The sequence below is a fragment of the Scyliorhinus torazame genome, chromosome 7 (assembly GCF_047496885.1).
Source record: "Scyliorhinus torazame isolate Kashiwa2021f chromosome 7, sScyTor2.1, whole genome shotgun sequence".
NCBI lineage: Eukaryota > Metazoa > Chordata > Chondrichthyes > Carcharhiniformes > Scyliorhinidae > Scyliorhinus > Scyliorhinus torazame.
Window position 1 is genome coordinate 175,898,440 of NC_092713.1, and position 16,780 is coordinate 175,915,219.

Sequence of the window (16,780 nt, forward strand, 5' to 3'; positions counted from 1 at the left end):
AGACACACTGCCCCCCTCCAAACAGAGACAAACTGCCCCCCTCCACACACACTGCCCACTCCACACACACTGCCCCCTCCACACACACTGCCCCCCCTCCACACACACTGCACCCCCTCCACACACACTGCACCCCCTCCACACACACTGCACCCCCTCCACACACACTGCACCCCCTCCACACACACTGCCCCCCCTCCACACACACTGCCCCCCCTCCACACACACTGCCCCCCCTCCACACACTGCTCCCCCTCCACACACACTGCCCCCCCTCCACACACACTGCCCCCCCTCCACACACACTGCCCCCCCTCCACACACACTGCCCCCCCTCCACACACACTGACCCCCCTCCACACACACTGCCCCCCCTCCACACACACTGCCCCCCCTCCACACACACTGCCCCCCCTCCACACACACTGCCCCCCCTCCACACACACTGCCCCCCCCTCCACACACACTGCCCCCCCTCCACACACACTGCCCCCCCTCCACACACACTGCCCCCCCTCCACACACACTGCCCCCCCTCCACACACACTGCCCCCCCTCCACACACACTGCCCCCCCTCCACACACACTGCCCCCCCTCCACACACACTGCCCCCCTCCACACACACTGCCCCACTCCACACACACTGCCCCCCTCCACACACACACTGCCCCCCTCCACACAGAGACACACTGCCCCCCTCCACACAGAGACGCACTGCCCCCCTCCACACAGAGACACACTGCCCCCCTCCACACAGAGACACACTGCCCCCCTCCACACAGAGACACACTGCCCCCCTCCACACAAAGACACACTGCCCCCGTCCATACATACGCACTGCCCCCGTCCACACAGAGACACACTGACCCCGTCCATACACACACACTGCCCCCCTCCACACAGACTGCCCCCCCTCCACACACACTGCCCCCCCTCCACACACACTGCCCCCCCTCCACACACACTGCCCCCCCTCCACACACACTGCCCCCCCTCCACACACACTGCCCCCCTCCACACACACTGCCCCCCCTCCACACACACTGCCCCCCTCCACACACACTGCCCCCTCCACACACACTGCCCCCTCCACACACACTGCCCCCTCCACACACAGAGACAGACTGCCCCCCTCCACACATACACACACTGCCCCCCTCCACACAGAGACACACTGCCCCCTCCATAGAGACACACTGCCCCCTCCACATATACACACTGCCCCCCTCCACACAGAGACACACTGCCGCCCTCCACACACAGACACACTGCCGCCCTCCATACAGATACACACTGCCCCCCTCCACACAGAAACACACTGCCCCCCTCCATACAGATACACACTGCCCCCCTCCACACAAAGACACACTGCCTCCCTCCACACATATACACACTGCCCCCCCTCCATACAGAGACACACTGCACCCCTCCACACAGACACACTGCCCCCCTCCACACATGTACACACTGCCCCCCTCCACACATACACACACTGCACCCCTCCACACATGTACACACTGCCCTCCTCCACACAGAAACACACTGCCCCCCTCCACACATATACACACTGCCCCCCTCCACACATATACACACTGCCCACCTCCACACAGAGACACACTGCCCCCATCCACACAGAGACACACTGCCGCCCTGGACACAGAGACACACTGCCCCCCTCCACACAGAGACACACACACTGCCCCCCTCCACACATCCACACACTGCCCCCCTCCACACATCCACACACTGCCCCCCTCCACACATCCACACACTGCCCCCCTCCACTCAGAGACACACTGCCCCCCTCCGTACAGAGACACACTGCCTCCCCCCACACATACACACACTGCCCCCCTCCACACATACACACACTGCCCCCCTCCACACAGAGACACACTGCCCCACTCCAAACAGAGACACAGTGCCCCCCTCCACACATACTGCCCCCTCCACACACACTGCCCCCCCTACACACACACTGCCCCCCCTCCACACACACTGCCCCCCTTCCACACACACTGCCCTCCCCTCCACACACACTGATCCCCTCCACACACTGCCCCCTCCACACACACTGCCCACTCCACACACACTGCCCCCTCCAAACACACTGCCCCCCCACACACACTGCCCCCTCCACACACACTGCCCCCCCTCCACACACACTGCCCCCCCTCCACACACACTGCCCCCCCTCCACACACACTGCCCCCCTCCACACACACTGCCCCCCTCCACGCACACTGCCCTACCTCCACACACACTGCCCCCCCTCCACACACACTGCCCCCCCTCCACACACACTGCCCCCCCTCCACACACACTGCCCCCCCTCCACACACACTGCCCCCCCTCCACACACACTGCCCCCCCCCTCCACACACACTGCCCCCCCCTCTACACACACTGCCCCCCTCCACACACACTGGCCCCCTCCACACACACTGCCCCCTCCACACACACTGCCCCCTCCACAGATACACTGCCCCCTCCACACACACTGCCCCCTCCACACACACACTGCCCCCCCTCCACACACACTGCCCCCCTCCACACATAAAAACATTGCCCCCCTCCACACATGTACACACTGCCCCCCTCCACACATACACACACTGCCCCCCTCCACACATATACACACTGCCCCCCTCCACACATATACACACTGCCCACCTCCACACAGAGACACACTGCCCCCATCCACACAGAGACACACTGCCGCCCTGGACACAGAGACACACTGCCCCCCTCCACACAGAGACACACACACTGCCCCCCTCCACACATCCACACACTGCCCCCCTCCACACATCCACACACTGCCCCCCTCCACACATCCACACACTGCCCCCCTCCACTCAGAGACACACTGCCCCCCTCCGTACAGAGACACACTGCCTCCCCCCACACATACACACACTGCCCCCCTCCACACATACACACACTGCCCCCCTCCACACAGAGACACACTGCCCCCCTCCAAACAGAGACACAGTGCCCCCCTCCACACATACTGCCCCCTCCACACACACTGCCCCCCCTACACACACACTGCCCCCCCTCCACACACACTGCCCCCCTTCCACACACACTGCCCTCCCCTCCACACACACTGATCCCCTCCACACACACACTGTCCCCCCTCCACACACTGCCCCCTCCACACACACTGCCCCCTCCACACACACTGCTCCCTCCAAACACACTGCCCCCCCACACACACTGCCCCCTCCACACACACTGCCCCCCCTCCACACACACTGCCCCCCCTCCACACACACTGCCCCCCTCCACACACACTGCCCCCCTCCACGCACACTGCCCTACCTACACACACACTGCCCCCCCTCCACACACACTGCCCCCCCTCCACACACACTGCCCCCCCTCCACACACACTGCCCCCCCTCCACACACACTGCCCCCCCCCTCCACACACACTGCCCCCCCCTCTACACACACTGCCCCCCTCCACACACACTGGCCCCCTCCACACACACTGCCCCCTCCACACACACTGCCCCCTCCACAGATACACTGCCCCCTCCACACACACTGCCCCCTCCACACACACACTGCCCCCCCTCCACACATAAAAACATTGCCCCCCTCCACACAGTGACACACTGCCCCCCTCCACACAGAAACACATTGCCCCCATCCATACATACACACACTGCCCCCCTCCACACAGAAACACACTGCCCCCCTCCACATATACACTGACCCCCTCCACACATACACACACTCACTGCCCCCCTCCACACATACACACACTGCCCCCCTCCACACAGAGACACACTGCCCCCCTCCACACATATACACACTGCACCCCACAACACAGAAACACACTGCCCCCCTCCACACAGAGACATACTGCCCCCCTTCCGTACATATACACACTGCACCCCTACATACAGAGACACACTGCCCCCCTCCACACATATACACACTGCCCGCCTCCATACAGAGACACACACCCCCCCTCCACACATGTACACACTGCCCCCCTGCACACATACACTGCCCCCCTCCAAACATCCACACACTGCCCCCCTCCACACATAGACACACTGCCCCCCTCCACACAGAGACTCACTGCCCCCCTCCACACATCCACACACTGCCCCCCTCCATACAGAGACACACTGCCCCCCTCCAGACAGAGACACACTGCCCCCCTCCACACAGAAACACACTGCCCCCCTCCACACAGAGACACCCTGCCCCCCTCCACACAGAGACACACTGCCCCCCTCCACACATGTACACACTGCCCCCCTCCACACAGAGACACACTGCCCCCCTCCACACAGAGACACACTGCCCCCCTCCACACATACACATCCTGCCCCCCTCCACACATACACACACTGCCCCCCTCCACACAGAGACACACTGCCCCCCTCCATACAGAGACACACTGCCCCCCTCCACACATACACACACTGCCCCCCTCCACACATACACACACTGCCCCCCTCCACACAGAGACACACTGCCCCCCTCCACACAGAGACACACTGCCCCCCTGCACACATACACACACTGCCCCCCTCCATACAGAGACACACTGCCCCACTCCATACAGAGACACACTGCCCCCCTCCAAACAGAGACACACTGCCCCCCTCCACACACTCTGCCCCCTCCACACACACTGCCCCCCCTCCACACACACTGCCCCCCCTCCACACACACTGCCCCCCCTCCACACACACTGCCCCCCCTCCACACACACTGCCCCCCCTCCACACACACTGCCCCCCCTCCACACACACTGCCCCCCCTCCACACACACTGCCCCCCCCCCCCCCTCCACACACACTGCCCCCCTCAAAGAACAAAGAACAAAGAAATGTACAGCACAGGAACAGGCCCTTCAGCCCTCCAAGCCCGTGCCGACCATACTGCCCGACTAAACTACAATCTTCTACACTTCCTGGGTCCGTATCCTTCTTTTCCCATCCTATTCATATATTTGTCAAGATGCCCCTTAAATGTCCCTATCGTCCCTGCTTCCACTACCTCCTCCGGTAGTGAGTTCCAGGCACCCACTACCCTCTGCGTAAAAAACTTGCCTCGTACATCTACTCTAAACCTTGCCCCTCTCACCTTAAACCTATGCCCCCTAGTAATTGACCCCTCTACCCTGGGGAAAAGCCTCTGACTATCCACTCTGTCTATGCCCCTCATAATTTTGTATACCTCTATCAGGTCGCCCCTCAACCTCCTTCGTTCCAGTGAGAACAAACCGAGTTTATTCAATCGCTCCTCATAGCTTATGCCCTTCATACCAGGCAACATTCTGGTAAATCTCTTCTGCACCCTCTCTAAAGCCTCCACATCCTTCTGGTAGTGTGGCAACCAGAATTGAACACTATACTCCAAGTGTGGCCTAACTAAGGTTCTATACAGCTGCAACATGACTTGCCAATTCTTATACTCAATGCCCCGGCCAATGAAGGCAAGCATGCCGTATGCCTTCTTGACTACCTTCTCCACCTGTGTTGCCCCTTTCAATGACCTGTGAACCTGTACTCCTAGATCTCTTTGACTTTCAATACTCTTGAGGGTTCTACCATTCACTGTATATTCCCTACCTGCATTAGCCCTTCCAAAATGCATTACCTCACATTTGTCCGGATTAAACTCCATCTGCCATCTCTCCGCCCAAGTCTCCAGACAATCTAAATCCTGCTGTATCCTCTGACAGTCCTCATCGCTATCCGCAATTCCACCAACCTTTGTGTCGTCTGTAAACTTACTAATCAGACCAGTTACATTTTCCTCCAAATCATTTATATATACTACAAACAGCAAAGGTCCCAACACTGATCCCTGTGGAACACCACTGGTCACAGCCCTCCAATTAGAAAAGCATCCCTCCATTGCTACCCTCTGCCTTCTATGGCCTAGCCAGTTCTGTATCCACCTTGCCAGTTCACCCCTGATCCCGTGTGACTTCACCTTTTGTACTAGTCTACCATGCGGGACCTTGTCAAAGGCCTTACTGAAGTCCATATAGACAACATCTACTGCCCTACCTGCATCAATCATCTTAGTGACCTCCTCGAAAAACTCTATCAAGTTAGTGAGACACGACCTCCCCTTCACAAAACCGTGCTGCCTCTCACTAATACGTCCATTTGCTTCCAAATGGGAGTAGATCCTGTCTCGAAGAATTCTCTCCAGTAATTTCCCTATCACTGAAGTAAGGCTCACCGGCCTGTAGTTCCCGGGATTATCCTTGCTACCCTTCTTAAACAGAGGAACAACATTGGCTATTCTCCAGTCCTCCGGGACATCCCCTGAAGACAGCGAGGATCCAAAGATTTCTGTCAAGGCCTCAGCAATTTCCTCTCCAGCCTACTTCAGTATTCTGGGGTAGATCCCATCAGGCCCTGGGGACTTATCTACCTTAATATTTTTTAAGACACCCAACACCTCGTCTTTTTGGATCACAATGTGACCCAGGCTGTCTACACCCCCTTCTCCAGACTCAACATCTACCAATTCCTTCTCTTTGGTGAATACTGATGCAAAGTATTCATTTAGTACCTCGCCCATTTCCTCTGGCTCCACACATAGATTCCCTTGCCTATCCTTCAGTGGGCCAACCCTTTGCCTGGCTACCCTCTTGCTTTTTATGTACGTGTAAAAAGCCTTGGGATTTTCCTTAACCCTATTTGCCAATGACTTTTCATGACCCCTTCTCGCCCTCCTGACTCCTTGCTTAAGTTACTTCCTACTTTCCTTATACGCCACACAGGCTTCGTCTGTTCCCAGCCTTTTAGCCCTGACAAATGCCTCCTTTTTCTTTTTGACGAGGCCTACAATATCACTCGTCATCCAAGGTTCCCGAAAATTGCCGTATTTATCTTTCTTCCTCACAGGAACATGCCTGTCCTGTATTCCTTTCAACTGACACTTGAAAGCTTCCTACATGTCAGAAGTTGATTTGCCCTCAAACATCCGCCCCCAATCTATGTTCTTCAGTTCCCGCCTAATATTGTTATAATTAGCCTTCCCCCAATTTAGCACATTCATCCTCGGACCACTCTTATCCTTGTCCACCAGTACTTTAAAACTTACTGAATTGTGGTCACACACACACACACACCTCCACACACACACTGTCCCCCCTCCACACACACACACTGTCCCCCCTCCACACACACTGCCCCCTCCACACACACTGCCCCCTCCACACACACTGCCCCCTCCACACACACTGCCGCCTCCAAACACATTGCCCCCTCCACACACACTGCCCCCTCCACACACACTGCCCCCTCCACACACACTGCCCCCTCCACACACACTGCCCCCCCTCCACACACACTGCCCCCCTCCACACAGAGACACACTGCCCCCCTGCACACAGAGACACACTGCCCCCCTCCACACAGAGACACACTGCCCCCCTCCACACAAAGACACACTGCCCCCCTCCACACAGAGACACACTGCCCCCGTCCATACATACACACTGCCCCCCTCCACACAGAGACACACTGCCACCCTCGACACATATACACACTGCCCCCCTGCACACATACACACACCTCCCCCCTCAACAGAGACACACTGCCCCCCTCCACACAGAAACACACTGCCCCCCTCCACACATACAAACACTGCCCCCCTCCACACAGACACACTGCCCCCCTCGACACATACACACTGCCCCCCTCCACACAGAAACACACTGCCCCCTTCCACACATACACACACTGCCCCCCTCCACACATACACACACTGCCCCCCTCCACACAGAGAAACACTGCCCCCCTCGACACATACACACACTGCCCCCCTCCACACAGAGACACACTGCCCCCCTCCACACAGAAACACACTGCCCCCCTCCACACATACACACACTGCCCCCCTCCATACATAGACACACTGCCCCCCTCCATACATAGACACACTGCCCCCTCCACACATACACACACTGCCCCCCTCCACACAGAGACACACTGCCCCCCTCCACACAGAAACACACTGCCCCCCTCCACAGAGACACACTGCCCCCCTCCATACATACACACACTGCCCCCCTCCACACATACACACACTGCCCCCCTCCACACAGAGACACACTTCCCCCCTCCACAGAGACACACTGCCCCACTCCATACATTAACACACTGCCCCCCTCCACACATACACACACTGCCCCCCTTCACACAGAGACACACTGCCCCCCTCCATACATACACACACTGCCCCCCTCCACACAGAAACACACTGCCCCCCTCCACAGAGACACACTGCCCCCCTCCATACATGCACACACTGCCCCCCTCCATACATACACACACTGCCCCCCTCCACACATACACACACTGCCCCCTCCACACAGAGACACACTGCCCACCTGGACACATACACACACTGCCCCCCTCCACACAGAGACACACTGCCCCCCGCCACACAGAGACACACTGCCCCCCTCCACACAGAGACACACTGCCCCCCTCCACACATCCACACACTGCCCCCCTCCGTACAGAGACACACTGCCCCCCTCCAGACAGAGACACACTGCCCCCCTCCACACATGTACACACTGCCCCCCTCCACACAGAGACACACTGCCCCCCTCCACACATGTACACACTGCCCTCCTCCACACAGAGACACACTGCCCCCCTCCACACATGTACACACTGCCCCCCTCCACACCTCCACACACTGCCCCCCTCCACACAGAAACACACTGCCCCCCTCCACACATACACACACTGCCCCCCTCCACAGAGACACACTGCCCCCCTCCACACATGTACACACTGCCCTCCTCCACACAGAGACACACTGCCCCCCGCCACACATATACACACTGCCCCCCTCCATACAGAGATACACTGCCCCCCTCCACACAGAGACACACTGCCCCCCTCCACACATGTACACACTGCCCCCCTCATTACAGAGACACACTGCCCCCCTCCACACAGAGACACACTGCCCCCCTCCACAGATACACATCCTGCCCCCCTCCACACATACACACACTCCCCCCCCCCACACAGAGACACACTGCCCCCCTCCATACAGAGACACACTGCCCCCCTCCACACATACACACACTGCCCCCCTCCACACATACACACACTGCCCCCCTCCACACAGAGACACACTGCCCCCCTCCATACAGAGACACACTGCCCCCCTCCATACAGAGACACACTGCCCCCCTCCACACATACACACACTGTCCCCCTCCACACATACACACACTGCCCCCCTCCATACAGAGACACACTGCCCCACTCCATACAGAGACACACTGCCCCCCTCCAAACAGAGACACTCTGCCCCCTCCACACACACTGCCCCCCCTCCACACACACTGCCCCCCCTCCACACACACTGCCCCCCTCCACACACACACTGTCCCCCCTGCACACACACACTGTCCCCCCTCTACACACACTGCCCCCTCCACACACACTGCCGCCTCCAAACACATTGCCCCCCACACACACTGCCCCCCCCACCCACACTGCCCCCTCCACACACACTGCCCCCTCCACACACACTGCCCCCCCTCCACACACACTGCCCCCGCTCCACACACACTGCCCCCCCTCCACACACACTGCCCCCCTCCACACACACACTGCCCCCCCTCCACACACAGTGCCCCCCTCCACACACAGACACACTGCCCCCCTCCACACAGAGACACACTGCCCCCCTCCACACAGAGACACACTGCCCCCCTCCACACAGGAACACACTGCCCCCCTCCACACATACACACACTGCCCCCCTCCACACATACACACACTGCCCCCCTCCACACAGAGACACACTGCCCCCCTCGACACATACACACTGCCCCCCTCCACACAGGAACACACTGCCCCCCTCCACACATACACACACTGCCCCCCTCCACACATACACACACTGCCCCCCTCCACACAGAGACACACTGCCCCCCTCGACACATACACACACTGCCCCCCTCCACACAGAAACACACTGCCCCCCTCCACACATATACACACTGCCCCCCTCCACAGAGACACACTGCCCCCCTCCATACATAGACACACTGCCCCCCTCCACAAATACACACACTGCCCCCTCCACACAGAAACACACTGCCCCCCTCCACAGAGACACACTGCCCCCCTCCATACATACACACACTGCCCCCCTCCACACATACACACACTGCCCCCCTCCACACATACACACACTGCCCCCCTCCACACAGAGACACACTTCCCCCCTCCACAGAGACACACAGCCCCCCTCCACACAGAGACCCACTGCCCCCCTCCACACAGAGACACACTGCCCCCTCCACACAGAGACACACTGCCCCCCTCCACACATCCACACACTGCCCCCCTCCATACAGAGACACACTGCCCCCCTCCAGACAGAGACACACTGCCCCCCTCCACACATGTACACACTGCCCCCCTCCACACAGAGACACACTTCCCCCCTCCACAGAGACACACTGCCCCCCTCCATACATACACACACTGCCCCTCTCCACACAGAGACACACTGCCCACCTCCACACATACACACACTGCCCCCCTCCATACATACACACATTGCCCCCCTCCACACAGAGACACACTTCCCCCCCTCCACAGAGACACACTGCCCCCCTCCATACATACACACTGCCCCCCTCCACACATACACACACTGCCCCCCTCCACACAGAGACACACTGCCCCCCTCGCCACATACACACACTGCCCCCCTCCACACATACACACACTGCCCCCCTCCATACATACACACACTGCCCCCCTCCACACAGAGACACACTGCCCCCCTCCACACAGAGACACACTGCACCCCTCGACACATACACACACTGCCCCGCTCCACACAGAAACACACTGCCCCCCTCCACACATACAGTGCCCCCCTCCACACAGAGACACACTGGCCCCTCCATACAGAGACACACTGCCCCCCTCCACACAGAGACACACTGCCTCCCTCCACACATATACACACTGGCCCCTCCATACAGAGACACACTGCCCCCCTCCACACAGAGACACACTGCCTCCCCCAATACAGAGACACACTGCCCCCCTCCACACATACACACACTGCCCCCCTCCACACATACACATACAGAGACACTCTGCCCCCCCTCCACACATCTACACACTGCCCCCCTCCACACATCTACACACTGCCCCCTCCACACATACACACACACACTGCCCCCATCCATACATATACACACTGCCCCCCTCCACACATGCACACACTGCCCCCCTCCACACAGAGACACACTGCCCCCCTCCACACAGAGACACACTGCCCCCCTCCACACATACACACACTGCCCCCCGCCACACATACACACACTGCCCCCCTCGACACATACACACACTGCCCCCCTCCATACAGAGACACATTGCCCCCCTCCACACATACACACACTGCCCCCCTCCACACAGAGACACACTGCTCCACTCCATACTGAGACACACTGCCCCCCTCCACACATATGCACACTGCCCCGCGCCACACATCCACACACTGCCCCCCTCCACACATACACACGCTGCCCCCCTCCACACAGACACACACTGCCCCCCTCCACACATACCCACACTGCCCCCCTCCACACATATACACACTGCCTCCCTCCCACACATATACTCACTGCCCCCCTCCATACAGAGACACACTGCCCCCCTCCACACAACACAGAGACACACTGCCCCCCTCCACACAGAGACCCACTGCCCCCTCCACACAAAGACACACTGCCCCCCTCCACACAGAGACACACTGCCCCCCTCCACACAGTGACACACTACCCCCCTCCACACATGTACACACTGCCCCCCTCTACACAGACACACACTGCCCCCCTCCACACATGTACACACTCCCCCCCCCCTCCACACAGACACACACTGCCCCCCTCCACACATACACACACTGCCCCCCTCCACACAGAGACACACTGCCCCCCTCCATACAGAGACACACTGCCCCCCTCCATACAGAGACACACTGCCCCTCTCCACACATACACACACTGCCCCCCTCCACACATACACACACTGCCCCCCTCCACACATACACACACTGCCCCCCTCGATACAGAGACACACTGCCCCACTCCATACAGAGACACACTGCCCCCCTCCAAACAGAGACACACTGCCCCCCTCCACACACTCTGCCCCCTCCACACACACTGCCCCCCCCTCCACACACACTGCCCCCCCTCCACACACACTGCCCCCCCTCCACACACACTGCCCCCCCTCCACACACACTGCCCCCCTCCACACACTCTGCCCCCTCCACACACACTGCCCCCCCCCTCCACACACACTGCCCCCCCTCCACACACACTGCCCCCCCTCCACACACACTGCCCCCCTCCACACGCACTGCCCCCCCTCCACACACTCTGCCCCCCTCCACACACACTGTCCCCCCTCCACACACACTGTCCCCCCTCTACACACACTGCCCCCCTCCACACACTCTGCCCCCTCCACACACACTGCCCCCCCTCCACACACACTGCCCCCCATCCACACACACTGCCCCCCCTCCACACACACTGCCCCCCCTCCACACACACTGCCCCCCTCCACACACACTGCCCCCCCTCCACACACACTGCCCCCCTCCACACACACTGTCCCCCCTCCACACACACTGTCCCCCCTCTACACACAATGCCCCCCCACACACACTGCCCCCCCCACACACACTGCCCCCTCCACACACACTGCCCCCTCCACACACACTGCCCCCTCCACACACACTGCCCCCCCTCCACACACACTGCCCCCCTCCACACACACATTGCCCCCCCTCCACACACAGTGCCCCCCTGCACACATACACACACCTCCCCCCTCAACAGAGACACACTGCCCCCCTCCACACAGAAACACACTGCCCCCCTCCACACATACACACACTGCCCCCCTCCACACAGAGACACACTGCCCCCCTCGACACATACACACTGCCCCCCTCCACACAGAAACACACTGCCCCCTTCCACACATACACACACTGCCCCCCTCCACACATACACACACTGCCCCCCTCCACATAGAGACACACTGCCCCCCTCGACACATACACACACTGCCCCCCTCCACACAGAGACACACTGCCCCCCTCCACACAGAAAGACACTGCCCCCCTCCACACATACACACACTGCCCCCCTCCATACATAGACACACTGCCCCCCTCCACACATACACACACTGCCCCCCTCCACACAGAGACACACTGCCCCCCTCCACACATACACACACTGCCCCCCTCCACACAGAGACACACTTCCCCCCTCCACAGAGACACACTTTCCCCCTCCACAGAGACACACTGCCCCCCTCCACACAGAGACACATTGCCCCCCTCCACACAGAGACACACTGCCCCCTCCACACAGAGACACACTGCCTCCCTCCACACATCCACACACTGCCCCACTCCATACAGAGACACACTGCCCCCCTCCAGACAGAGACACACTGCCCCCCTCCACACATGTACACACTGCCCCCCTCCACAGAGACACACTGCCCCCCTCCATACATACACACACTGCCCCCCTCCACAGAGACACACTGCCCACCTCCACACATACACACACTGCCCCCCTCCATACATACACACACTGCCCCCCTCCACACAGAGACACACTTCCCCCCTCCACAGAGACACACTGCCCCCCTCCATACATACACACACTGCCCCCCTCCACACATACACACACTGCCCCCCTCCACACAGTGACACACTGCCCCCTCCACACAGTGACACACTGCCCCCCTCCACACATACACACACTGCCCCCCTCCATACATACACACACTGCCCCCCTCCACACATACACACACTGCCCCCCTCCACACAGAGACACACTGCCCCCCTCGACACATACACACACTGCCCCGCTCCACACAGAAACACACTGCCCCCCTCCACACATACACACACTGCCCCCCCTCCACACATACAGTGCCCCCCTCCACACAGAGACACACTGCCCCCCTCCACACATATACACACTGCCCCCCTCCATACAGAGACACACTGCCCCCCTCCACACAGAGACACACTGCCCCCCTCCACACATGTACACACTGCCCCCCTCCATACAAAGACACACTGACCCCCTCCACACAGAGACACACTGCCGCCCTCCACACAGAGACACACTGCCCCCCTCCACACATCCACACACACACTGCCCCCCTCCACACAGAGACACACTGCCCCCCTCCACACAGAGACACACTGCCCCCCTCCACACAGAGACACACTGCCCCCCTCCATACATACACACACAGAGACACACTGCCCCCCTTCCATACATATACACACCGTCCCCCTCCATACAGAGACACACTGCCCCCCTCCACACATCTACACACTGCCCCCCTCCACACATGCACACACTGCCCCCCTCCACACAGAGACACACTGCCCCCCTCCACACATACACTGCCCCCCTTCCATACATATACACACTGCCCCCCTCCACACATATACACACTGTCCCCGCCACACATACACACACTGCCCCCCTCCACACATACACACACTGCCCCCCTCCACACAGAGACACACTGCCCCCCTCGACACATACACACACTGCCCCGCTCCACACAGAAACACACTGCCCCCCTCCACACATACACACACTGCCCCCCCTCCACACATACAGTGCCCCCCTCCACACAGAGACACACTGCCCCCCTCCACACATATACACACTGCCCCCCTCCATACAGAGACACACTGCCCCCCTCCACACAGAGACACACTGCCCCCCTCCACACATGTACACACTGCCCCCCTCCATACAAAGACACACTGACCCCCTCCACACAGAGACACACTGCCGCCCTCCACACAGAGACACACTGCCCCCCTCCACACATCCACACACACACTGCCCCCCTCCACACAGAGACACACTGCCCCCCTCCACACAGAGACACACTGCCCCCCTCCACACAGAGACACACTGCCCCCCTCCATACATACACACACAGAGACACACTGCCCCCGTTCCATACATATACACACCGCCCCCCTCCATACAGAGACACACTGCCCCCCTCCACACATCTACACACTGCCCCCCTCCACACATGCACACACTGCCCCCCTCCACACAGAGACACACTGCCCCCCTCCACACAGAGACACACTGCCCCCCTTCCATACATATACACACTGCCCCCCTCCACACATATACACACTGTCCCCGCCACACATTCACACACTGCCCCCCTCCACACATACACACACTGCCCCCCTCCACACAGAGACACACTGCTCCACTCCATACTGAGACACACTGCCCCCCTCCACACATATACACACTGCCCCCCGCCACACATACACACACTGCCCCCCTCCACACATACACACACTGCCCCCCTCCACACAGATACAAACTGCCCACCTCCACACATACACACACTGCCCCCTCCACACAGAGACACACTGCCCCCCTCCACACAGACACACACTGCCCCCCTCCACACATACCCACACTGCCCCCCTCCACACATATACACACTGCCTCCCTCCCACACATATACTCACTGCCCCCCTCCATACAGAGACACACTGCCCCCCTCCACACAGAGACACACTGCCCCCCTCCACACAGAGACCCACTGCCCCCTCCACACAGAGACACACTGCCCCCCTCCACAGAGACACACTGCCCCCCTCCACACAGTGACACACTGCCCCCCTCCACACATGTACACACTGCCCCCCTCCACACAGACACACACTGCCCCCCTCCACACATGTACACACTGCCCCCCTCCACAGAGACACACACTGCCCCCCTCCACACATACACTCAGTGCCCCCCTCCATAGAGACACACTGCCCTCCCTCCACACATATACACACTGCCTCCCTCCCACACATATACACACTGCCCCCCTCCACACAGAGACACACTGCCCCCCTCCACACAGAGACACACTGCCCCCCTCCACACATGTACACACTGCCCCCCTCCACACATACACTCAGTGCCCCCCTCCATAGAGACACACTGCCCCCTTCCACACATATACACACTGCCTCCCTCCCACACATATACGCACTGCCCCCCTCCACACAGAGACACACTGCCCCCCTCCACACAGAGACACACTGCACCCCCTCCACACATGTACACACTGCCCCCCTCCACACAGGCACACACTGCCCCCCTCCACACATACACACACTGCCCCCTCCACACAGAGACACACTGCCCCCCTCCATACAGAGACACGCTGCCCCCCTCCACACATATACACACTGCCCCCCCTCCACATATACACAGTGCCTCTCTCCGCACAGAGACACACTGCCCCCCTCCACACAGAGACACACTGCCCCTCTCCATACATATACACTGCCCCCTCCACACAGAGACACACTGCCCCCCTCCACACAGAGACACACTGCCCCCCTCCACACATATACACACTGCCCCCTTCCACACATATACACACTGCCTCCCTCCCACACATATACACACTGCCCCCCTCCCACAGAGACGCACTGCCCCCCACCATACATATACACACTGCCCCTCTCCATACATATACACACTGCCCCCTCCGCACATATACACACTGCCCCCCTCCACACAGAGGCGCACTGCCCCCCTCCATACATATACACACTGCCCCCCTCCATACATATACACACTGGCCCCATCCACACATATACACACTGCCCCCCTCCACACAGAGACAC

The 16,780-nt window shown here is 59.9% G+C and overlaps 1 protein-coding gene across 1 annotated transcript in view; it reads right to left on the minus strand.

The window, feature by feature from the left end:
* Positions 1-16,780, minus strand: part of ssbp1 (single-stranded DNA binding protein 1) — a 292,709-nt gene that overhangs the window by 216,257 nt on the left and 59,672 nt on the right. The window lies entirely within an intron of this gene.